The sequence below is a fragment of the Octopus bimaculoides genome, chromosome 10 (genome assembly GCF_046866305.1).
Source record: "Octopus bimaculoides isolate indiv1 chromosome 10, ASM4686630v1, whole genome shotgun sequence".
Lineage (NCBI taxonomy): Eukaryota > Metazoa > Mollusca > Cephalopoda > Octopoda > Octopodidae > Octopus > Octopus bimaculoides.
Genome location: NC_142937.1, coordinates 50,483,170 through 50,509,493, shown reverse-complemented (window position 1 = coordinate 50,509,493; position 26,324 = coordinate 50,483,170). Strand labels below are relative to the sequence as shown.

Sequence of the window (26,324 nt, the reverse complement as noted above, 5' to 3'; positions counted from 1 at the left end):
ATCTGTCATTACAGTATCGAAATGTGATTGTTTCAGTTAGTGGAATAACGTGTACATATACATCTATATGTATACATATACATCTCTCTCTCTCTCTCTCTCTTTCTCTCTTTCTCTCTTTCTCTCTTTCTCTCTCTCTCTCTTTCTCTCTTTCTCTCTTTCTCTCTCTCTCTGAAAGTATCTGTCATTACAGTATCGAAATGTGATTGTTTCAGTTAGTAGAATAGTTTCATTTTTAAAGTGAAAGTATTTGACAGGAGTGTTTTTGTTTCACTTTTGACACGTAATACTTAAATAGTGGAGGAGATATTATGTTGCCGTGGGCTCGAACTCTGCAAGAAGTTAAAAATTTTTTTGACTAAAACACAACTGGAACCCTAAGTAAGGCATGTGTAAAATTTGAATAAAATTGGTTGCGTAGTTCTCGAGTTTTAGGGATTCACACAGACAGACAGACAGACAGACAGACAGACACACATTCTCATTTTTATATATATAGATAACTACTATATTTAGTAAAGAAGGAATGGTATAAACAAACACACAAACGCGCGCGCGCACACACACACACAGATATATACGCATATCATCATCATCTTCATCGTTTAATGTCTGCTTTCCATGCTAGCATGGGTTGGACGATTTGACTGAGGACTGGCAAGTCAGAAGGCTGCACCAGGCTCCAATCTGATCTGGCAGAGTTTCTACAGCTGGATGCCCTTCCTTATGCCACTCCGAGAGTGTAGTGGGTGCTTTTAGGTGCCACCGGCACGAGGGCCAGTCACACGGTACTGGCGACGGCCACGCTCAAAAAGGTGTTTTTTATGTGCCACCTGCACGAGCCAGTCCAGCGGCACTGGCAACGACCTCACTCGAATGATTTTCTAACGTGCCACCAGCACAAGTGCTAGAAGGCAACGCTGGTAACTATTACGCTCAAATGGTGCTATTTACAGGTCACTAGCACAGAAGCAAGACAGCTGTTCTGGCAATGAACACGCTCGACAGTGCTGTTAGTGCTCCACTGTATGGTTCAATTACGATTTCACTTGCCCCAACAGGTTTTCGCAAGCAGAGTTTAGTGTCCAATGAAGGAGTAGTTGGTATGGGTGCCAGTCGTCGGATTCGGTTCGATTTCGATTTCAGATTTCAAATTTCGAACTCCTAATTCACTTGCCTCAACAGGTCTTCGAAAGCAGGGTTTTTAGTGTCCAATGAAGTAAGGATACGGATTACTGAGCTGGCTACACTTCTGGCAGGGATCACAGATTATGCTCTCACTTGGCTTGCCGGTTCTTCTCACGTACTGCATATTTCCAAAGGTCCCAGTCACTGGTCATTGCCTCGGTGAGGCCTAAAGTTCGAAGGTCGTGCCTCACCACCTCATCCCAGGTCTTCCTGGGCCTACCTCTTCCACAGGTTCCCTCAACTGCTAGGGTGTGGCACTTTTTCACACAGCTATCCTCATCCATTCTTGCCACATGTCCATACCAGCGCAGTCGTCTCTCTTGCACACCACAATTGATGCTTCTTAGGTCTAACTTTTCTCTCAAGGTACTTATACTCTGTCGAGTATGCACTCTTACATTAAACATCCATCGGAGCATACTGGCTTCATTTCTTGCAAGCTTACGCATGTCCTCAGCAGTCACAGCCCATGTTTCACTGCCATGTAGCATGGCTGTTTGTACACATGCGTCATACAGTCTGCCTTTTACTCTGAGTGAGAGGCCCTTTGTCACCAGCAGAGGTAAGAGCTCTCTAAACTTTGCCCAAGCTATTCTTATTCTAGCAGCTACACTTTCAGTGCACCCTTCCCGCTACTAACTTGGTCACCTACGTAGCGGAAGCTATCAACTACTTCTAGTTTTTTACCCTGGAGTGTGGTAAAGGTTGTTTTCTGCACATTTTCAGTGTTTATTGCTCTTGAGCATCTACCACATACAAACACTATCTTGTTAGTTAGCCCTCCTTTGATATTACTGCACCTCTTATGTGTTCATAGCTTACACTGGGTACATCTTATGGAGTTTCTACCCACGCCTTTTCTACAGATCGAGCAGGGCCATCTACCAGAAGGGGTTTGTGGTTTGTCTACCTTCTTACTTATTAGGACTTTGGTTTTATCTAGGTTGACTCTAAGGCCCTTCAATTATAGTCCTTGCTTCCATACCTGAAACTTCTCTAGTTCTGATAGTGACTCAGCAATTAGGGCAAGGTCATCAGCATCGAGGAGCTCCTAGGGGCATCCCATCTTGAATTCCTGTATTATTGCCTGGAGGACAATAAATAGGAGGGGCGCTGAGGATTGAACCTTGGTGGACTCCTACCTCCACCCGTGACCTTCATTACCTCCGTGACCTTCATTACCTCCGTGACCTTCATTACCTCCGTGACCTTCATTACCTCGTCCAACAACTTGATACCTCTGTAATTGTTTGTGTCTAGAGCGTCACCTTTACCTTTGTAGCAATTGACTATGGTGCTGCTACACCAGTCATTGGGTATGACTCCTTCGTGTATTACCTGATTAACTATACTGGTGACTAGGCTATAGCCGACACTGTCAGATATTTTGAACATCTCTGCAGTGATTCCTGATGGACCGGAGGCTTTCCCTGTCTTCATACTCTTGATCGCTTTATCTACTAAGGTACTGTCAATTAGGATAGCTGGTTCCTCTGTTGTGTCGACATGCGGCAGACTCTCTTCCTCCCATCCATTCTCTTTATGAAGCAGCCTTTCATAGTGGTGTCTCCGAACCTCTTCCTTTGCAGCCTTGTTTAGTGCAAGTGAGCCATAATCCATGCGGACACATTTCTCTCCTATGACATCACGATTCTCTCTCACACACTGTCTTGCAACACAAAATACTTCAAGTCTTTGGTCCTCACGGCGCAGAACATTGGCAAATCTTTTCTTATCTGCTTCCCCTCTGGCTAAATAAACCTGTCTCCTAGCGTCTGGCAGTCTGATGCAATTCCCTGCTACCTTCATTCTTCCAGTCCTTCCAAGCCTCTTTCTTTTGTCTAATAGCCCTGTTAACCACATTGTTCCACCACCATGTTACTTTGGCTCGAGAGGGGACTTTGCACCAGCCACAGATCTGGTCTGTGGCTCTCAGCAGGTTGTCCCGTAGAACCCTCCAATTGTCTTTCACGTTGTGTGATGCTATATCCCCTTCTATTTCGTCAAATGCTTCGAGTAAGACATTTCTAAATCTCTGTCCATTTGCAGGATCTTTAAGCTTCCAATGCCTTCTCCTCCAAGCTGGTCTACTTCTGGACATCCATTTTGTCTTGATCCCGAAGTCGTTAACTACTAATCTGTTTTGAGGGGTACATTCTTTGCCAGGGAAAGGTTTTTGGTATTTATAAGCCGCCCTCTTTCCCTGTTTCTGGCGAGGATGTAGTCGACTTGGCTAGTGTGTTTGCCAGAACGGTAGGTGACTAGGTGACAGGCAGATTTCTTGAAGTTGGTATTGCAAACCATAAGATCGTTTGCATCACAGAAATCCAGCAGTCTGGCTTCCTCCTCATTGTGGGAACCGAGGCCATAGCCTCCATGTACGCCATGGAAGCCCCCAGCATGTTGTCCAACATGACCATTGAAATCACCAGCCACAAAGAGAAGTCCCCTGTCATTCGTCAATGAGGTAGTTTGAAAGAGGGTGTTGTAGAATTGGTCTTTCTGCCCATCCGGTTGCCCCGGTTGAAGGGCATAAGCCGAGATGACGGTAACTAACCTATGGTGAAGCACTAGTCTAATCTTAAGTACTCTGTTACATACTCTGACTACCTCGATTACCTTATCAACCCATTTCTCTGCTAGAAGTATTCCCACGCCCCATCAGTGTTCCCTGCCCAGAAAATCTTGTACCTGTGTTCTTTGCCTGTGAGGTACCTCGCGGAACCTCCTCTCCACCTTACTTCTTGGATGCAGCACAAATCTACGTGTCTCCATTCTAGCATCTCAACAATCTCACCAGACCTACCTTTCAGTGTGCTGGTGTTGAGAGTGCCAATTCTGACGGTGTGGGAGGTGTGGGCCTGTGAGACCCTGGGTTGGGGAAAAGCAGTGTCGTGTACCTGACAAGAAAGCTTGCATTTGGCAGAATTCATAAACAAAACAATGCCTACAACCTGCATACACTACACAATCTTTATGCACTATAAGATCGATAAAACCCAGGGTAGGGAAGGGGATGGTATAAGGCCAGTAAGTTTAAAGGGAGAGCCACTTCTGCACTTTGATACTATGGTAGACAAATTTAGACAGATTTAGAGAGAATGAGTTAAAGGAACGATAAACTTGAATATAGTAAATAAAATAAATAAATAAATGAAGCGTGGCGATTAAAAGGAATGCATAAATTTAAGACAAAACAGAACGGGCAATGTTTATGTGGAAAAGAAATAGATAGATAATAAAGAACGAATGGTGGGGGGATTATGATCAGCGCTGAGATGGTAGTAATATGAAAAGGTTGAAGTTGAAAGTTCTTAGCTGTTCATATTCTGGATTTCGTATTCTGTCCGCAGAAGAGATTCGAAGTCGATTTGGAAAAAGTGGGATATTGAATTGGTTTATATAGAGTTAGGGTCAGGTAGTAATCGAAGAGAGAGAGGGGGGGAGAGAGAGAGAGAGAGAGAGAGAGAGAGAGAGAGAGAGAGAGAGAGAGAGGAGACAAGCAGTAAGTACATCACGCGGGAATATTTTCTTTGGGTTTTCGGTAACATAAGTGAATGAGACAACGAATGCTTAAATCGTGAGACAGAAGTGAAAAATATTTTGGGGATTTCGGGAAACACTAAATTTCAAGGGAGAGCCACTTCTGAACTCTTATACTATGGTAGACAAATTTAGAGAGATTTAGAGAGAATGAGTTAAAGGAACGATAAACTTAAATAAAGTAAAGAAAAATAAATAAGTGAAGTGTGGCGATTAAAAGGAATGCATGAATTTAAGACAAAACAGGGAACGGGCGATGTTTACATGGAAAAGAAATAGATAGATAATAAAGAACAGACGGGGGGACATATACATATACATATATACATATATATATAAAAACACACATACACATACATACATACACACATATATATACATACTAACACATACAGACTAAAACACACACATTTATACATATACATATACATACATATACATATATATATATGTATATATATAAACATACATATACATACATATACACACGTGCACTCATATATATAAATATATATACACGCACATTTAAACACCCACACACACAAATATATATATATATAAATATATAAAAAACACAATTAGCTAAAATTATTATATAAATAAAGTAATTTATGTCTACATTTTATTTTTCTTTCATCATAAGAATTAATTAAAGTGTTATAATTATGAAATAATATCTCCTTCAATTCATTATTACATAAATTACAAAAATTATTACCTATAAGATAGGATTTCGCCTTACAAACTATCGCCCATTTTAAAATGTAGTTAATATTTTAAGATTTAAGTTCCCAAATATATTTACTAAGGCCAGTAGAATTAATCAAATTTCTATTCTTAAATGAGTGCATATGTTGAGCCACTCGTAATTTAATTTTATTAGAAGTCGATCCTATATGAATCTTATTTAAATTATAACCATTATGTTCATTCCCATCCATTAAAGTCACTATGCATTTATACACGACATCCTTCAAATTGCATTTATTATTAAATTTATATTTAGTCTTATCTCTACATGTACAATTAATTATATCCTGGTCACATTATTATTATTATTAGAATAAGTATTAAATTTATATTTATAATACTTATTTAACTTAAATCTATTAAAAGAAGAGATAATGTTAGCAACATTATTAGTAGTAGAATAACCTACACCAAAATTATTAGTAGAAAATATATCATAATATTTTTTATTATCTCCAAGGAATATATCAATAACTTTTAAAATTTCTTTAATAATGTTAGTTTTAACTTGAACGCGGTATGGAATGATTAGCCAGAGTTTGTTCTTATTATAGATATTATTGTATTTATTATTAATATTATCAAATTTATTATTATCATTAAAAAAATTAAAATTAAATCTATTATTGTTTCCATTACAATTATGTTTATATATATATCACTTTTTTGTCTGTATCATATGATATACATTCGATGCTTCTAAAAATCAAATGTAAGTTTGTTTATATACACATGTGGTTGTTATATACATTTATATATATATATATATATATATATATATATATATATATATATATATATATATAAAAGGGTAGCAAAACTATACAAAATTTTACTACCAGTGGCCTAGCATGTAAAAACGTCAATAGACAACATTTTCTATATAAAGTATAAGAGAAATTACCTATAACAGGTAACTTCTACACGCTAGAAGACAGTTTGACTGTCTTCTAGCGTGTAGAAGTTACCTGTTGTAGGTAATTTCTCTTATATTTTATATTGTACACACACATATATATATATATATATATATATATGCGTACATAATATATACATATATGACATTAGTTGACTCATTCATCTACCTTGACAGCACTCTCTATAGAGATGGATCTCTTGATTCTGAAATAAACTTGAGAATTGAAAAAGCCAGCAAAGCATTTGGAAGGCTTGAAAATCGTGTGTTGTCTTTTAGAGGTATCACCTTCAAAATCTTTCATTTTAATGGTCCTCCTGTACTCTTCTGAACCTGGATGCCATATTGGTGCCACATCAAGGCTTTAGAAAGCTTCCATCAGACTTGCCTAATGAAGGTACTAGACATCAAACGGAAGTCCTTAACACCAGACACTGTTGTTCTTCAGCAAGCTAACACATTCAGTATTGAAATTATCCTCATATGCAATCAGCTACGTTGGGTTGGGCACCTTGCTAGGATGCAGGATGACAGGTTGCCAAAGCAGTTGTTTTATGGGGAGTTGTAGTATGGAAAACGTCAGAGACATAAACCTAAGAAACGTTTTAAGGATGCTGTCAAAAGCAACCTTAAGGCTCTTAATGTGAAAGTTGAAGACTGGGAGCAGATGATGCAAGATTGATCGGTTTGGAAACAAATAATCTACAATAGATGTAAAGCATTTGAAGCTCAAAGAATTGAACAATCTATCTTGAAACGAGCACTTTGTAGACAGGACTTAACTACAATCCCAGACATTTTCTGCTTTAAAATATTTGTGAGACCCGCAGTAGAGTTTGTTTGTCAAAAGCAGGACTTGCTAGTCATATAAGATCTCATGAGAGTATTTATTAATCGAAGAGATGACCTTCTTCTGTAAAGAAGTAGCAATCATCATCATCATCATCATCATATACATATATATCTATATATATATATATTCTTTTATTTGTTTCAGTCATTTGACTGCAGCCATGTTGGAGCACTGCCTTTAGTCAAACAATTCAACCCCAGGACTTATTCTTTGTAAGCCTAGTACTTATTCTATCATCTCTTTTGCTGAATTGCTAAGTTACGGGGACATAAATGCACCAGCATTGGTTGTCAAGCAATGGTGGGGCGACAAACACAAACATACATATATATATATATAAAAACAAATAGTAAATGAGTATATGCATATATACGTACAGGTATGTGCGTACCGACATCCACCTGTATGTATAGGTGCATATCTGGGTACAGGACATTGCAAACAAAACGTAGACGAGAAAACACACAAGCCACATAGAGAACATTCTACTTCATCAGCTACCCCCGTTTTAACACCAGCGTTTCGAAGAGCTGGGCAGGATACATCGTTAAAACGGCTCTTCCCATGGACCGCAAATTAAATTTGTATACACAAATTAAATCTTGCCATGGAGGAATGTAGTGGCGGACAGACAGGCTTCTTTCAGTTTCCATCTACCAAATCCACTCACAAGGCTTTGATCAGCCTGAGGCTATAGTAGAAGACACTTTCCCAAGGTGCCACACAGTGGGACTGAACCCGGAATCATGTGGTTGGTAAGTAAGCTACTTACCACACAGCCACTCCTGTGCATATATATATATAACATATCTATATCTTTTATCTTTTATTTGTTTCAGTCATTAGATTGCAGCCATGCTGGGGCACTACCTTGAAGAATTTTAGTTGAATGAATTAACCCCAGTACTTTTTTTAAAGCCTGGTGCACTTTTTATCGGTCTTTTTTGTTGAACCGCAAAGTTACAGGGGCATAAATATCCCAACATTATTTGTCAATCGATGGTGGGAAAACAAACACAACCATGCACGCGTGCACACACACACACACACACATACACATAAATGGGCAGCTTGTATCACAGGTGGTTCCAATTCCCAACATCACAGATTACTAACAAAAAACAATGTGTTGCATGACTAAAAATTTTAAGTTCTATTTTAATTGCTTTATGGTGGGAAAGTGTTTGTCGTTGATGTTGTTGTTGTTGTTGATGTTGTTGTTGTTGTTGTTGAATTTAGTTGACTGGTATGATGGTCTAGTATACCTGGTGGTAGACATATACAGGCAGGTGGTAACAACATTGTGTGGTAATCTTTAGTAGCAGCTGGGGATGTGATGATGTTTAGTGCTTATTACTCTATGTGTATGTGAATGTTTATGCCATACATGCATACATACATACATACTCTCTCACACACACACATACTTACATACATATATGCATACATACATACATATATATATATACATACACATATTCATATACATATATGTGTGTGTGTGTGCGTGTGTGTGTGTGTGCGTGTGTGTGTGTGTGTGTGTATTTACATGTATGCATATACAAGTGTCTCTGTGTGTATGTAGTGTGTATAGATACACATATGCACATATATATATATACATATGTGAGTGTATGTATGTGTGTGTGCATGTATATATATATATATACATACATACAAATACACACCTACATACATACATACATACATACATACATACATATATATGCATACAAACACATTTTCTTATTGTCTTTCATTTGTCTATTGGTATGTAAATTCTTTTTTTCTGGTCTTTAAGAGGATTACACACACACACACACATTCATGTGACAATAGCTAAAGATTAGAAATCCTTATCCCAGGGATATTACATTATTTTATTGTGTATTAAGAAATGAAAGACAAATGAAGCACCTCATTACAGAATGGGTGACCTCATCATCATGACATCTTTAATCCACACAAATAAACTGTTAATTTAGTGCATCTTAAAGTGTATACATACATGCGTTTGTGTGTGTGTGTGTGAAGATGCAGAGCTCAATGGTTAGAGAATTGGGCTTACAATCATAAGGTTGTAAGTTCAATCATGGATGCCCTAAAGAAGAAATTCCTCTCTGTTCTCTTTGGTCTCTACAGAGATGACGCCAACACCAACATCACCACTGATGATATCCCCTACACCAGCATTAACTATGCCAACAACAGCAGAAGTAGTGGTGTCAACATCAACAGAGCAGCAACACCAACAGCAGCATAGCACTGTCTGAGCGTGATCGTTGCCAGAGCAGCTGCCTGGCTTCCATGCCGGTGGCATGTAAATAGCACCATTTGAGCGTGATCGTTACCAACATCACCTTCCTGGCACTTGTGTCAGCGGCACGTGAAAAGACATTCGAGTAAAATCGTTGCCAGTGCCGCTGGACTGGCTCCTGTGCAGGTGGCACATAAAATACACCATTTTGAGCATGGCCGTTGCCAGTACCACCTGACTGGCCTTCATGCCGGTGGCACGTAAAAGCACCCACTACACTCTCAGAGTGGTTGGTGTTAGGAAGGGCATCCAGCTGTAGAAACTCTGCCAAATCAGATTGGAGCCTGGTGTAGCCTTCTGGTCCACCAATCCTCAGTCAAATCGTCCAACCCATGCTAGCATGGAAAGCGGACGTTAAACGACGATGATGATGATGATGTTGTTCCAGAAACACTTTCAAGCAGCACCTCTCCAACCACAAATCCTTGATTAGGATCCCTGAGAGATGTTATACTACATCTTTGGCCAGCCATGTGTGGTGCCTGAAGGGACTCCACATGTAATTACATGGAAGATCCTAGAAAAATTGGATCCCTACATCAACGGGTTCAAATGTTACAAGCTGTGCATAGTAGAATGGGTGGGGATATTAAGAAACTCCCTTGACCTTAAATTTCAGAACGGAAGTCTTCGGACCCTGCTTACACTTCAGGCAATTCCTGCTGAAATCTTTGGACCTGCAAGCTGACTGGGTGGATTCTAGATAGTTGTCTAAGGGAGACAATCCCTTTCACTTGACTTTTCTTTTTTGTATGTTCAAAAACTAGTCGCAAGGCCTTTTCTCCCTCCATTTTGAAGAGAAGTTATAGGCCACTGGCCATTAAGGTCTAATGAGGTATATGTAAAGCTAAGCGCTTTATGGATGTGAAACCCTGGGTAATCCTATGAACTGGCCATAACTATCTTTCTCTAAATACTCTACTGCTCTATTTTCTTTCAGATTTATGATTTACTGACATTATATATATATATATATGTGTGTGTGCAAATATTTATATATGTATATATAATAATAGTGATAATAGTAATCGATAAATGAAATGGAAGATGGATTTGGCATTAGTCTTTATTCAGTATGACGATCATTTACATCCCTCCTGCGACTGTCCTTTATGGGTGGGATGTTGTGCATCCAATTTTGTTGCCTTGATCAGTGCAGTCTTTGTCACATCAGATACATGCATACATAAAAGTGGTGTCCCACTAAATATATTGAGTTCTCACAGTCATGTTGATGCTTGTCCACTGTACCAGCAAATGGGGCTAGCTACAGCTGTCCTTATATTAAATCAGGGGTGGGGAAACCGCTGCCCGCAAGCCCATTTTATTGTACCCACAGGCTGATATACTCGTATGTATAAAATAAAGTAAATTTTTCAATTATATAATTTATACAATACTCATATACCTATTCACGACATAGGTCGGGTTTCCACTATGACTTAAAACGGTCAGACTCGAACAGAAATCCTGTGGTAATTGCCATTTGAATGGAAATATTGTTTTCACTATAAAACACATATTGCTAGGTATGTACCACCCCTTGAGACCCAACTACACTTTAGCTGAGAAAGCTAAAAATATATTGCACGTATCGAAATAATTTTTATATGAAACAAAAGCTGAAGGGTTGTAGAAGATTCAGTGTAAAAATTATTTATATCCAAGAACCCCAAGTGTTTAAATTTTCCTCCTTATTTCATTCTTCATGTTTTTACAAAAAACAAATCTCTGAAATCGACACTCACGCTCTTTCTGTCAATTAATAAGCAAAAAATATTTTTAAATCTATTAAAAATCAGAAACAAACTGGCAAAGCTTCATCGAAACAGAAACTACTAATTTGGTGCTTTGTGAAAAGGAAAAATAACGTTTTTTGAAAGGAATGTCATATTTTTGCTATCAATCGGTGTCAAGAAGGTCAACAGGAGTTACTTTCATCTGCCATCGGCTTATCAGTTATCGCCCTTCCCTATCTACTTGCTTGTCAACACCTGTGTGGACAAAGTTAAACTTTGCAGAAACAAACAATATCTTAATTTTTTGGAGATTTTTATTTTTTTACAATTTTTACAACACTAAACACATGTGTAAAAATTAACACTTCCTTCTCTAAGCCTAGATTCGAAACCGAATCTAAGAATTCTCGGTCATTCAAACCACCACGATCAACAGGCACAAAAACAGGTTTTCTTTGTCCTGTCAAAAAGTGATTGATCATCTCTCTTTGACATGTGACTTCAGCCATGTCAGGTGAAGTTCAAATAGACAGGAGCTGACCTATTTAGGTACAAATTCTGCTCCAGTATGTCTATCCTTCTAGCTGCCATGAATATTATAAATGCGGTAGTCGACAGAGAGACAGACAAGAAGAAAGGCTGAATGACCGCAGAGACCGAGAGAGATGATCGAAGTTCCATGGTAGACTACTGTCTCAGATGAACTATGCACGCACACACACACACAAACATATTCATTTCTGACATATCACTTCCACAGATGTACTCTGTTTCTATTTCTGGCAACATTTTGCATGTAGTGAAGAATTATGTGTACCAACGACAAATTAAGTCCAGTGAATAAATTATTTTAACTATGAATCGATTCACTCATTTGTTTACTTCAAAGGCATACACATTCCTTTTGCATCTGTTCACCTGATACACATATTTAACCACTACATTTGGTGACCCCGTCAATGAATTGCAGCCTTCCCTTGAACCAGCTTCACCCACTGCATTTGGAATATGAAAACAATTTTTGGGATCTTTTTTAAAACGGGGGCCACATTTTTCATTAACGAAACACTTTGAAACTTGGAACACTGGTAGAATGTGTCATATAAAACATCTTTTTCTCTTAGTCTTCTTTAAAAAAAAAGAAATCCATAAGTTATTCCATGTTAAAGTTGTCGTATTTCTGTAATTTCAATCAATCACTGACGTCCATTCAGCCGATATACATTAAGTGCCGACTACATAAACAAACGATTCTGAAACAATTAACCCTAACCCTAACCCTAGGGTTAGGGTTAGGGTTAAAGCAAATTTAAAATGAAGAAAGCAAATAAAACGAAGGTATGGAGATTAAATACGCTTTACATCGCTTAATCAGCCAAAGGAGTAAATGTAAACAACTGAATATTTGTCAGTGATTGGTTGAAATTATCGAAATAAGACAATTTTTTACATGAAATAAATTCGAATACAAAAATATTTTTCTGTTCTATAACACAAAATAGATAAGTATATGAAGTTTGAAAGTCTTTCCGTACCAAAAACACTACGTAAAACATTAATGAAAAATGTGGCCCCCGTTTTAAAATAGATCCAATTTTTGTACTGCGTTTGAATTTTCCATTTCGGCATTACGCTTCATGATCCCGTTAAAGAATCACAGCTTGCACATCACCTGGCAATGAAACAACTGAGAATTCCTGTGAACACAATGGCTCTCCCAGAACAGAATCCAGTGGCGAACATATCTCCTATCGACATGGCATTTCAAGCGGCGATTATGTTGAAAATTCCCCTATTCTGGACCCACGACCCTGCATTATGGTTTTACCATATAGAGGCCCAGTTTTCTTCTCACCGAGTACTAAGCGATGCATCTTGACTATCACATGTAATCTGTTCCATATTACCAGAAATCACGAACGTCGTCTGCGATCTCATTATGGCACCACCCGGTTCTGTGTCGTACGACACTTTTAAAACAACACTCATTGAGAGAACTTTCGAGTCCCAACAAAAGTGACTTCACCAGCTTCTGATATCGGAAGAATTGGGTGATAAAACGCCTTCTCAGCTTCTATGCAGCTTCTTGGAGATGAGAGCCTCCCCGACAGAATTTTCAAGCAGCTTTTTCTACAGTGTTTATCCTCCAACATGCAGGTGGTCCTCACTTCCACACGAGAATCCACATCCATTGAGGAACTGGTGGAGCTAGCGGACAAAATAGCCGAAGTACCACACAGGTATCCAACAGTATCGACGGTTATGCCTGCCACTCCCACTACCAATCCTTTCCTTTTGCCGACCAGTTCTTTCAAAATTTTGGACTTGCGTCCATTAATGATGCAGCAAGCAGTGCAGATACAGACCCTCACAACTCAAATACAAGCCCTATCGCTTGGTACCCAGCATCAAAGCAGCAGCCGATCGTGTCGATATGGTAGATGGTCCCAAAGCCAAAGTGCTACCCGCTACTCACATAAAGCATGTTGGTACCACCCAAAATTTGGAACACGGGCGCAAAAATGCACGATCCCATGCTCGTTTTCATCATCTAATTTGGGAAACGACGCAGCCAGGAATTGAATGCGACGGAAGTTTCTGGCTTACATCCACAAAGTCACCTGTTTTTTGTTTGCAATTATGTAACAGGTGCACATTTCCTGGTTGACACCAGCGCGGAAGTCAGCATCATCCCTGTTTCCAACACTTCAGGAAAAAGAAAAGAGACCCCAGTCTGTCTTCAGGCATTTAACCACTCACCCATTCCAACCTATGGTGAACAGTCCCTAACACTGAACTTAGGACTATGCCGCACCTTCCAGTGGGTATTTGTCATTGCCAAACTGCTGACCCCTATCTTGGAAGCAGATTTCCTGCATCATTTCCGTCTCCTGGTATACATTAAAAACAGATGACTTGTCAACAGCACCGCACAGCTTACTTGTGCGTGGTATAGCCACTCGTATGGCCACAGTCAGCCCAACTATATTGCTCACAATGACAACAACTCGCTACAGTGCTATCTTGAAAGAATATCCAGATTCACTCGACCAGTATTCCAGAACCAGCCGATCAAGCACGAAGTCACCCACCACATCAAAACCAGGGGTCCACCTGTTGCTGCAAGACCCAGAAGGTTACCATCTGATTGTTTCAAGGCCGTCAAGCGGGAATTCCGGCACATGCTCGATTTTGGAATCATCCACCCGTCCAGCAGCAACTGGTCCTTGCCAATACACTACGTTTCAAAAAAATCGTCGACCGATTGGTGGGTTTGCAGTGATTATCGATCGCTGAATAAAAGATATCCTCCTTGAAAGAAAATCTGACCAAATGACAAGCGCTTTTTAAAAGGCCAATTCTTGAAAGTTAACTAGTTACTCAAGCTAGTTATGCGATATACAAAAATATTGCTAAAAAACTCAAACCACATAGCGATGGTGAATTCCTAAAAGAATATCTCCTTACTGCTGTTGAGAATATATGCCCAGAAAAACTTAATTTGTTTGGAAATAGCTTATCAAGAAGAACTGTTTCTGATCATATTAAAGATATTGCTGATGACATTCAAAATTCTCTAAAATCTGCTTCAGCAGAATTCGTATTGTATTCATCAGCTATTGATGAGACAACTGATCTGTCTAATACTTCTCAGATGGCAATATTTATACGTGCAATAACTGCAAAATTCAACATTCAGGAAGAATTTCTTGAAATCAATGCATGGAACAACTAGAGGTGAAGATTTATTTCAATTGGTCAACTCAGCCTTGAAAGATTTTGATTTATCATATGAAAAAATGAGTGATCTTGCTACAGATGGCACTCCATCTATGGTAGGTCATGAAAAAAGGTTCGTAGCTCTGATTTAGAATGAATTTAAGAAGTATCTTTTGGATTTGGAAACTTTGTGTGTCACTGCTTTATTCATATGGAAAGTTTATATGCAAAATCTCTCAAGATGGACAATGTAATGAAAATTGTAACTAAGGCTTTTAATTTAATAGAAAGCAAAGGGTTGAATTATAGGGAATTTAAAGAATTTTTGAAAGATCTTGAAGCCGAATATGGGGATTTATTCTACCATTGTAAAATTAAGTGGTTAAGTAAGGCCCAAGTGCTTAAGTAATTTTATAAACTGAAGGAAGAAGTGAAAATTTTTATGGATATTAAAGGTGTTCCTATTATAGTACTGGAAGATAAAAATTTCAAAGTAATTTAGCATTTTTAGTAGATATAACTGGTCATTTAAATAATTTGAACTTGAAACTACAAGGCTCTAACCAGCTAATAACCAGTTTGCTTTCTCATATCAAAAGTTTTAAATTGATGCTTCTTTAGAAGGATAAGGTTGTGAAGCCATCTAATGTGACTCTACTCAGAAGGCTGTAATATCATTTGACAGGAACATGGTGTAAAGAAATACATGGAACAGGGTGGTAACTTTAAATGTCTTTAATGCCAGCCACACGTATATATACACAAGCTGCATGGGTTGTATGTTTGCTGTTAACTCTAATGAGGAAACTCGTGAACAGCAATCTGTTAGAACCTGTGCAGTGTTGTGTAGAGATGTTGACGACATTGGTGAGAAACAAGATGGTGGTCACTGTAATGTGGTCAGTAATTAGACCTTAGAAAGTTTGGAACCAAGAGACTCTGAAACTAGGAGGAGATGACTTTTTATAGCTAACAGTAGGCTCAAATGTAGTTTAGAACAGACTGTCTCACGTGATTTATTTGGAGGCTGTGATTGGTTGGGTTGCATATTGGTGCACGATAGAGTAAGAGACAAATTGCACCAATACTAACCAATCAGAGTGGTAGACACAACGAGGTTCAAACCAGCACCCAAAGGTTAGCTGTTGCCTGCTACGTCTGTATGTATCTATATATAATAGAGAGAGAGGAAATTCACTAGAGTTTGCCACACTTCATATTTGTCACACAATTAAAAAGAAAGTGCTTCACACATTTTCCAAAATTGAGCGAACAAAATCCTGAATCAACAAAGGAATATTCTGACGAGTGTGAAAGTCTTTTGAAGAAATTTGAAAGTAGATTTGAATAAATACAAGATAAAATCGAACTACGTGTTTTTGAAACATCTTTTGATATGTGTCCTGAGGAGGCTTGAGATTGATTACAATTAGAATTAATTGATTTGCTGTTGGATAACTTAATAAAATCGAAATATAGTTATGTCTTCATTGGATTTCTACAAACCCATCAATCCTGAGAAAATCCCTGCTTTACATAAAAATGCCTTGAAACTCAAATTTCATTTTTTGACAATTTATCAATGTGAGCAGTTTTTTTCCAAATTGAATTATGCAAAAAATCATCTTCATACCAGACTTACTAACAAAACCCTGAGTTATGAACTAAGAATAGCAGTTTCTTCAAAGATGTGATATTCCTACACTTTCAAAAAAAGAAAAAAAGTTTCATCCTTCTCACTAAACAAAGCCAAATTTTAAATTTAAGGTTAATTAGCTTTCATAAAATTATCACTAGGATAAATTTGTTCAAATATGTCATTTACACATAACACTATTTAGGTATTGATGTAATTTTTCAAAATTAAATTTGGTCTGTGCTTGACTGTTATGATTTCTCCAACATTAGGATAGGCACATTTTGGGAAATATAGAATACCTCATAAGTAATATAAATGTCCTAAATTCAGTGGTGGCATTAATGAAGATGTTACATGTTAATTTAATGTGTTAAACTTATCTTTATTTATGTATATCGAATTATACATAGATATATACACAGATACAAGAGTCAGAACTTGTGATCTGCCCATGGACCTTTTTCTTTGGAAATTTTTGTCCACTCAACTAAAACGTTTCCCCATCCCTGTATTAAATAGTCATAACAAAATAATCATGAACATGAAAATATAAACTATAAAATACATATAAGAAAAGAATGTGTGTGGGGGAGTGTGTGGGTGTCTATACACCTATAGCAAATGTAGTCTCTTTAAACTTCATGCAAGGTAATCTTTCTTTAATATGTCTTATTCTCTCTATATTTCTTTCTTATATATATTTTTGTAGTTTATATTTTTATGTTTACAATTATTTTCTGATAATTTAATATAAGGACAACTGTGGCCAGGCCCCATTCACTGGGACAGTGGGCAAACATCGACATGACAGTGAGAACTAAATATATTTAGTGGGACATCACTTTATGTATGCATGTACCTGATGTGACCAGACTGCACTGATCAATGCAGCACAATTGGATGCATAACATTCCATCCATAAAGGACAGTTGCAAGGGGGGTTGAAATGATTGTCATACTGTATAAAGACTAATGCTGAATCCATCTTTCATTTCTTTCATTGATTATTATTATCTCAACTAACACTGCAGAATTCCTGAAGTAGATCCAGTGGAAATATACTCCAACTATGGATGATACCATATAGCCCAAACTGTGAATGTGCTTTATTCAATACACTAGTTGGCATATGCCCATTAGTCCAAAAAATTACACACATATACATATACACGTGCATGCATGCATGCACACATACATACATACATACATACATACATACATACATACATACATACATACTATAAATTTTCATTTATATCTATGATTGTTGTGCATTGTACCTACAAATTTACACAAAAACCATGAAATGTTAGGTTTTTTCAGAGAAAGAGCAAAAGAATCTGATGCAGATTCTTCAAATCCAATTTTTAAAATTTTTATGACATTCCAAAGGTTCTCCAGCTTAGATTGTCTTAACATTGCTTGATAGTTGTAAACAAGTATAACAAGTGTCCTTCATTTCCAATCTTCTGTGGAAACATCTCTGTTCCAGGCATCAAGCACAGAAACATGCTTAACATGCCACTGCCACTACTGATGGCAAAGACAATGATAATGATGACAACAACAAAAATGAATATTTCAGAAAATTGATGGCTCTCCCCATCCAATCCACTGAATCATTTTACTTCTATCAGTTGTGGCGTGCAAGAGAGACGATTGCGCTGGTATGGACATGTGGTGAGAATGGAGGAGGATAGCTGCGTGAAAAAGTGCCACACCCTAACAGTTGAGGGAACCCGTGGAAGAGGTAGGCCCAGGAAGACCTGGGCTGAGGTGGTGAGGCAAGACCTTCGTACATTGGGCCTCACCGAGGCGATGACTACGGACCGAGACCTTTGGAAATGGGCTGTGCGTGAGAAGACCCGGCAAGCCAAGTAAGATCGTTGCCAGTGCCCCTGGACTGGTTCTTGTGCGGGTGGCACATGAGATGCACCATTTTGAGCGTGGCCGTTGCCAGTACCGCCTGACTGGCTCCTGTAGGATTTTCGAGCGAGATCGTTGCCAGTGCCCCTGGACTGGCTTGTGCGGGTGGCACATAAAAGACACCATTTCGAGCGTGGCCGTTTTCGTGCAGGTGACACGTAAAAGCACCCACTACACTCTCTGAGTGGTTGGCGTTAGGAAGGGCATCCAGCTGTAGAAACTCTGCCAAATCAGACTGGAGCCTGGTGTTGCCATCCGGTTTCACCAGTCCTCAGTCAAATCGTCCAACCCATGCTAGCATGGAAAGCGGACGTTAAACGATGATGATGATGATGATGATGATGCATCCAGGTTGTAGTTGTAGCTGTTGTTGTTCTACTTCTTTATCCCAGGGTTAACCTCCATCACTCAGACTTATGATTAAAAACATGCAAACAAAATAAAAAAACAACACAGTACCCATGACTTTCAGAAACATTTTTTATGCTCAGAGTTGTTGGGGCATGGCATAAATTACCTGCATCAGTTGTTAGTTGTTGAGACACTACATCCTTCAAAACTTCCATACTTCCTGAAATTTGCCAACAGTGAATTAGTAAAATAGTTAGTATTGGACAAAATGCTTTGCAGTATTTGCAAAGGCTCTTTACTTTCTAGTTAAGATCCTGCTGAAGTCAACTAACCTTTTATTATTATCTGCTGGGACATATTTTGACCAAGAGACACTTCTTTTCCTGATGGTTCTTGTCAACAACATGTGAAAAATTTGCCCTAATATCTCTGTTTGTTGCATTTGCATATTTGTTGCTTTTTTTTGCTTTTTTTTTTAGAAATATTTTGCAGGAAAACAAGCTATGAAAAAATAATCCCTCATATTGAAACATGAGAAAGTGTACTGAAATGGAAGATGAAAACTACCAAACTTTATACTCAATGGAAGATTCAACTGTAACAAATCAAGCCCAGCAGATTGAAGAACAGCCAAATACTAACACATCGCAGCCATTTGAAATACACAATGAGTTTCCTTCAGTTATTTCAAAGGAAAATGATGAACACAAAAAACAACATTCCAATATGAATAAACCAAATGAATGTTGTGGTGAAAGAATGGAAAATATAAGATTAACAAGCAAATCAGAAGATATTTACAGTGAATGTAAGAAGAACTTGGAAAGTAATGTGGATGAAAGCAACAACTTACATTTTTCATCAAATGACAAATTTAGTTCTAAAAGAAATGGATTCAAATTAAGTACAAAAGCAGAAGTACATATAAGTGATGTTAAACCAGAGGTAAGACAATGTAAGAAACCTAATTCATCTGATGGGAAGAATTGTACAGACATGAGTTATAAAGCTCAGTGTGAAATGAAACAAACAGATGGTTTGGGTTCTGATTGTGAAAATCTAAGTGAAGATAGAAAAATAGATTGTTTTTATGTACCTTCAAAGCATTTAGATATCAAAAACATTACTTCAGAACTAAAATCCAGTGTAGAAGGTACAGTTACTGGTGGGGAGAATGCCACTGAGAATAATGTTGACACAATGGTTTGCAAAGGGGATTCTGTCTCAGAAATTAGTGGAGGGCTTAATGATGTTAGCAGCTGTATAACTACAGAAACTGATAAATTGTGTGCAGTTAGTGATGGTAATATTTCTTTAGAAATTAACAATGATAGGAGATATGCTTGCAGAAACATAGGTTCCAATATAAATAGAATAGGTACTGATTCTAGTGGTGATATTACTCCTGAATTAAGTAAAGCAAATATAGATGCTAGCGAAAACATTGGTCCAGAAATTGATAAAGACAGCACCAATGTTGATGGTAATATTGTTCCAGAATTTGATAGTGGAATTGTGATTACTGACAGAAATACTGGCCTGGAAACTGAACAAATGGATACAGTTTCTGGTGGAAGTATTCCTTCAGAAGCTAATAAAGAAGAATCCATTTTGAGTGCAAATACTGATTCAGAAGCAGCTGATAGGGAGAAAACAGTTGCCAGTGGAAATGCTATTACAGGAATTTATAGGAAGGATACCATTGATGGTGGAAATGACAGCATAGAAGAAGGTACAGAGAGTTCAGTTATCAATGAAAATATCACATCAAATAATCTTCAAGAGACATTCACAGATGCAAATATTCTCCAGCCAGAAAATTATTCAATATCTAACTTCCACAAGGAGGAACCATATATTTCCAACAAAACTGAACTAACAAATCTTATAGACACAGAAATCTTATGTTCTAAATCTGAAACATCAGAAAATAGTATTGGTGATGACAATTTAGAAATAAAAGATGATAATTCTAATATGATAGAATATACATTTGAAGAAAATATAGATGCTGTAATTCCAAGTGTTAAACTACCTGAAGCCATGGTATCCTCTTTAGATCTGCAAACCTCATTCAAATTAGCTACAGAACAAAATCCAAACTTATTGTCAACTACAGTAGAGCTAGCCAACACTTATCAAACAGACAGTCATTCAGTATTGGAAACTAATACTCTGGATAGTAAAAATGAATTAAAAACAGAAAACAATCTAAAGACCTTACGACCAATCATCCATTCATATGTTGTCAATGAAACCGGTGTAAGAGCAAAACGAACAAACAGCATAGAAATCAAAACTGTTACATTTTCTCAAGATACAATTTTCAATGAAGATAAATCAAAGCAGTATCGTAAAGAAAAGATCAGTTTCAGAACAGTCTACAAAAGTTGTACCACTGATTCTGAGTCATATTCAAAAATAAACCCTCTTTTTGAAGATGATTCTGAAACAGGAAATGCTGCAATGTGTTGTATTTTAGGAGAAAGGAGGAACAGTTTAGTGTACCTTGGAGATGATGAAAATAGTTTAAGCGGTGACAGTGAAGATGATGCAGGAGTTGAGGTATGATACAATATCAATATTTATTTTTAGAAATAACATTGTAATAATGATTTATAACTTTGATACTAAGCCACATGTTTGCCAGAAAGAAGCATAAGCTATTGTTGCTGTTATTAATGTTGTTACTGTTGTTGTTGTTTAGTCCTTAATGATCTACTCTGATCAAGCAAACCTTTGAACAAAGGCATTTCAGAAAAGACCATCAAGTTTGTTTCCCCCGCCCCCTTTTTTTTTTTTTGGTCTGAGAAGAGTCAGGTCCAATGCCTAGGACATGTTTGAATTTTTTTTTCTTTTTAAGGTAGCAGGGTGTGAAGTGAGGGAGGTTCTTATGCCAGGAATAGATCTGAGTTCTGACATTTCAGACAGAAGATGTGTTTGAAAAAAAAGTAAAAAAAGAAACCCGTCAGGATTCAACTCCTCACCTGAACACATAGGAATACCAGCCCCGTTTCCTGGTTCACTACCTCAACAGCTCTTTTATAGGATCAAGTGGCTAAGAACATCATCAGGAGGAACCATGTCTAGTTTCAGCCCCTACTCCTCTACCATTTTCGACATGGTGGGGCTCCACCTTTTGGAGGGGTCTTCAGCTATGTTGTTGAGTATGTTTCTTTCTTTTCCCTTTGGTATTTTGTTCTTTGGTTTCTTCAATGCAGCATCAACAAATGTCAACAGGCGAATGGCCACCCTGGCATATTTCCCCTTAAATACTCACTGGTAGGCTCCAACAGCCAGTGCCAGCTAACTGTCACATGACACAATCTAGACTTCAGCTGACCAATGGAGGGGAATGGCACATAGTTTTGGCTCGTGCCCTCTCTAGACCTACCTTCCAACAGAGTTGTGTTAATTTCAGCTCCAACAGCCAAAGCCAACTAGCTGTCTTGTGGTACAAGTCTTCAAACTATTGAGGAGGAAGGTGTGCAATAAATGAGATGGTTCCCTTGGTTCACCTGTCAAGCAGTAATGCTGTTTAAGTGCCAGACAGCCTCACCTAGCGATGCTATTTCCCAGTTGGCATATTATGCTTTTCAAGCCATTTCAGACCTTCTCGTTTCAGCCATATATACAAGCTGGCTTTGTCAACTGCCTCCTTTATCCTCCTTATTAGTTTTCTCAGCTCTGAGTTTGAAAATGCAAACCTTCTTTTAAATAACATCATCATTTTCCTTTCAATGAAGCCTCTAGCTTCTATATTGTTTTACAACTTCTATTAATTGTTCTTTGCTGATGCAGCTATCACTAGTTTCCTGAGATTTTAATTGTTTTTTTTTTTGTTTCCTCTTTTAATGCTAATAGAGTTGATAGGTGTTGGTTCACCAGGCAAAAGGTTTAAAGACTGACATCCTCTTACCATAATTCTCACTTGGTCACATGTATTAGTTTTAGGTTTCAACAGTTCATATCCTGTCGCCAGTACTGCAATATATATAAGATAACTGATTCTCAGATGACTCAGTCCACCTAACTGTAAACAAGAACCACACACATCTCACCAGTGTATTCAGCATAAACACTTTATCAAGCCAACAAGGGAGTTTGTAGTGGCCCTAGAAACAGTAACTAAATTTCCTATAAATTTAATCCCACCATTTTAGAAAAGAGAAGGACACATTAGTTAATATAGTCTAGATATTCAAAAAAAGATGGGATAGCCACACTAGAAGACCTATGATCATAGGTCTGCTCAATCAGTGTTGGCCTGGGGCTAAACAAATTATTAAGGACATTATATGACTGACAAGTGTTCCTTTGCTTGCAATACTGTGTTCAAGTTTTTATGTGAATAGAACTTGGTAGGTGGTAAGTTCAACCAGGTAGAATTTCTCAAGGAAAAACTAATTCTTCAGTGGCTCTCCGAGGATCCATAGATTGTTATGATTATCATGTGACTCAACACATATCCCTTTACCAACACTGCATTATACCTCAGAGTTATACTAACTTTTTTTTATCTTTTTCATTTAGATATAGCTTATTATTGTAAGCAGTGGAAATACTATGTTATTGTATAAACTTGTTACTGGTTCAAATATGCTTGAGACATATTTGAACCAATAAGAAAACCATTCATTGTATTTTGTCATGGAGAAAAATTCTCACTGTAGACAAATAGGTGTAAACACACCAAGTCAAAACACCTCCTACACCTACTAACTTTGTATATTTACACCTATTTGTCTACAGTGAGAAATTTTCTCCATGACAAAATGCAATGAATGACTTTCTTATGGATTCAAATATGACTCAAGCATATTTGAACCAGTAACAAGTTTAATATTTGTACACATCACTGCTTAGTGCTTATAATCTGTACTATGTTATTGAACATTTCATCAGCATGCAACGCTAAACACAATCCCTCCTATTTGCCATTGAAACAAGCCTGTTACCAGGAGGTGACAGCTTCTTTGCAATGGTCAGTCAGACGATATGATATTGTAGTTCCAGCTTTTGGGTCATTCTCATTATTATTCAGTGTGCCATAGTTATTAAAGACATTGGCATTTTACATTTGCAAAACTTTGGTCTAACAATCTGTGAGGTACCACTCTCTTACAGACACAACTTGTTTTCAGCTAAGCGAATGGGAGCAATGAGAAATAAAGTACATTTCTCAAAGACGCAAAGCATTACCTGGCTCAGGAATTGATTCATGTCCTTATAATCATAAGTTCAACAGCTTTACCAATAGGTCACATACATTTATGGCTCTAAATACTCGACTTCAAATTTAATTATTGACATATTTTTTATATACATAGCATACTTAATTCTATGCATTTTAATTTCACTAATGTACCAGGTCGTTAGGAAATATTACTTAAGATAGTCAAGTACCATATCAAGAAGAACATTCATCTCCCATCTGTTAAATGCCATAAAACTGTGACTAAGTCAAAACAACAACAACATAATCAAGATCCCTTAAATGATGTAGCCAGTCATTGGGATATCACTCTAGATGCTTTCATACTAGCTCTTATATTCTTCACTATTTTCACTATTTTTAATCTTCCTCACTGTTCTGAACTTATTTATTCTCTATCATCAGAAAACATCACTCTTCAACAGAGGATATTGTCTGAAATATTAAGCTTCCTCATAGCAAACCATTTGATCCCACTTTTAAATTCTTTGTACTTGTTAATTAACAACACATACCAACACTAGTTTCCCCAGACTTGACTGTTTAATTTAGGAGTAGAGATTTATTATTTATATTGATTTAGATTAGAGTCATATGTCCATCCATCCATCCATTCATCCATCCACTGAGCTAGCCATCTCTGCTCACTATTCCTGGGAGAATCTTATGGGTGGAGTCCTCTGGCATCTCCTCCATAGGGTCTTTTCAGAGTAAACTGTCATTACAATTTCTGAACTAAAGGTATCCAACTGCCTTGTTCTTGGTCTACTCTTAGGTCTCCTGCCAGTTGCCTTGGTTTGAAGAATCCATCTTGTGATTTTTCCAGTGACATTCTAATCACACATCTGTAGTACCAGAGCTGTGACCTCTCAAAGTGGAGAAGTGGTGGCTCAACCTGGAGAGACTCTTTGATCTCCAGGTTATGCACCCTGTCAAATATTACACTGGAGACCATTCAGAGGAACCCCAGTTTATCCACTTGCATTTGAAATTGTACTGTTTTGGTCATTACCCAATAATCTTGACCATAGGTGAAGATCAGCATGAAAACCAAATTGAAGATAGCAAATTTGGTTTTCTTTACCAACTTCTCTTCGTGTATAGAGTATATTTCACATTCAGTATAGAATACTTCTATAGGATAGTATACTTCTATAGTATAGTATAGTATAGTATACTTCATGTATAGAACATATTCCATCCACATGGATAGAATATATTTCATGCTTATATTTTATCTTTTTTCTTTTACTTGTTTATTTGCGGCCAAGAAGAATCATAAACCTGACTTTCATAATAGACCAAGATGTAGGCTAATTAACCCAGCTAAGACTGAACTAGGCTTAGCAAGCAAAAAATTTTTAAGAAACATTAATAATAAAATTATGGAATCGTCAAACCTGTTGATATGGGCTAACAGTTTCTTGGTGATATCTTGGTTCAAATCCATCCACAATAGAAATAAAGTAAAATTCACACAGATATTGTGGTTTTCTACCCATCAATATCTGAATCACTGCTATGTAATGTGTTAGAGTTTGCATATTTGTTTATAACCATAGATGAGCAAGAAACACAGTTCATTATGCACACATGTAAGACATTACTATTCAGTAACAGATCTAGTTGGACCCAAAAAGATAATCAAAGCAAACTATTTGATATCCCAATGGGTTCATATGATTGCATGGATATATGTGATTTAGTTGGTTTATACATATTAAACCATCTTAATTCGAACTTTCTTGGCCAATACATTGGTATATTCTGCAGCAGTGCTTTAGTAGTATCACACAATTAAGGAGACCATGCTATGGATTCCTTTAGAAAGTAATTAATTTCTACCTTCAACTCTTTAGGATTTAAAATATCTATCAATACCAACCTACCTTAAACTGATTATTTAGATGTTTCCTTAGATCTCAAAACTAATTCATATAAGCCCTTCCACAAACCTAATGAGAATCTTAAATATATTGATAAACACTCTTGTCACCCACCTATTGTATTTAAAAGCTTAATTCCAAATATTAGCCATAGGATCATATGCCTTTCTTCCAAAGAAATATTCAAAAAGCTGCCCCATATTATAATAAGGCCCTACAGGATAGCAGCTTTTGCTGATAAAATCTTCTACAAACCCCCACCTCTATGATTTAGTTGTAAG

At 37.4% G+C, this 26,324-nt stretch overlaps 1 long non-coding RNA gene across 4 annotated transcripts in view; it reads left to right on the top strand.

Moving 5' to 3' along the window:
- The window catches only part of LOC106881924 (uncharacterized), a 72,399-nt gene that overhangs the window by 30,019 nt on the left and 16,056 nt on the right, over positions 1 to 26,324 (top strand). For 2 of the 4 annotated variants that reach the window (XR_016243410.1, XR_016243412.1), the window contains exon 3: positions 19,422 to 21,507. This is a non-coding gene — a long non-coding RNA (uncharacterized LOC106881924). Of the gene's footprint in view, positions 1 to 7,394; positions 7,463 to 11,656; positions 21,508 to 26,324 lie in introns of those variants that run through there. The other 2 variants (XR_016243411.1, XR_016243413.1) reach the window with 2 other exon arrangements.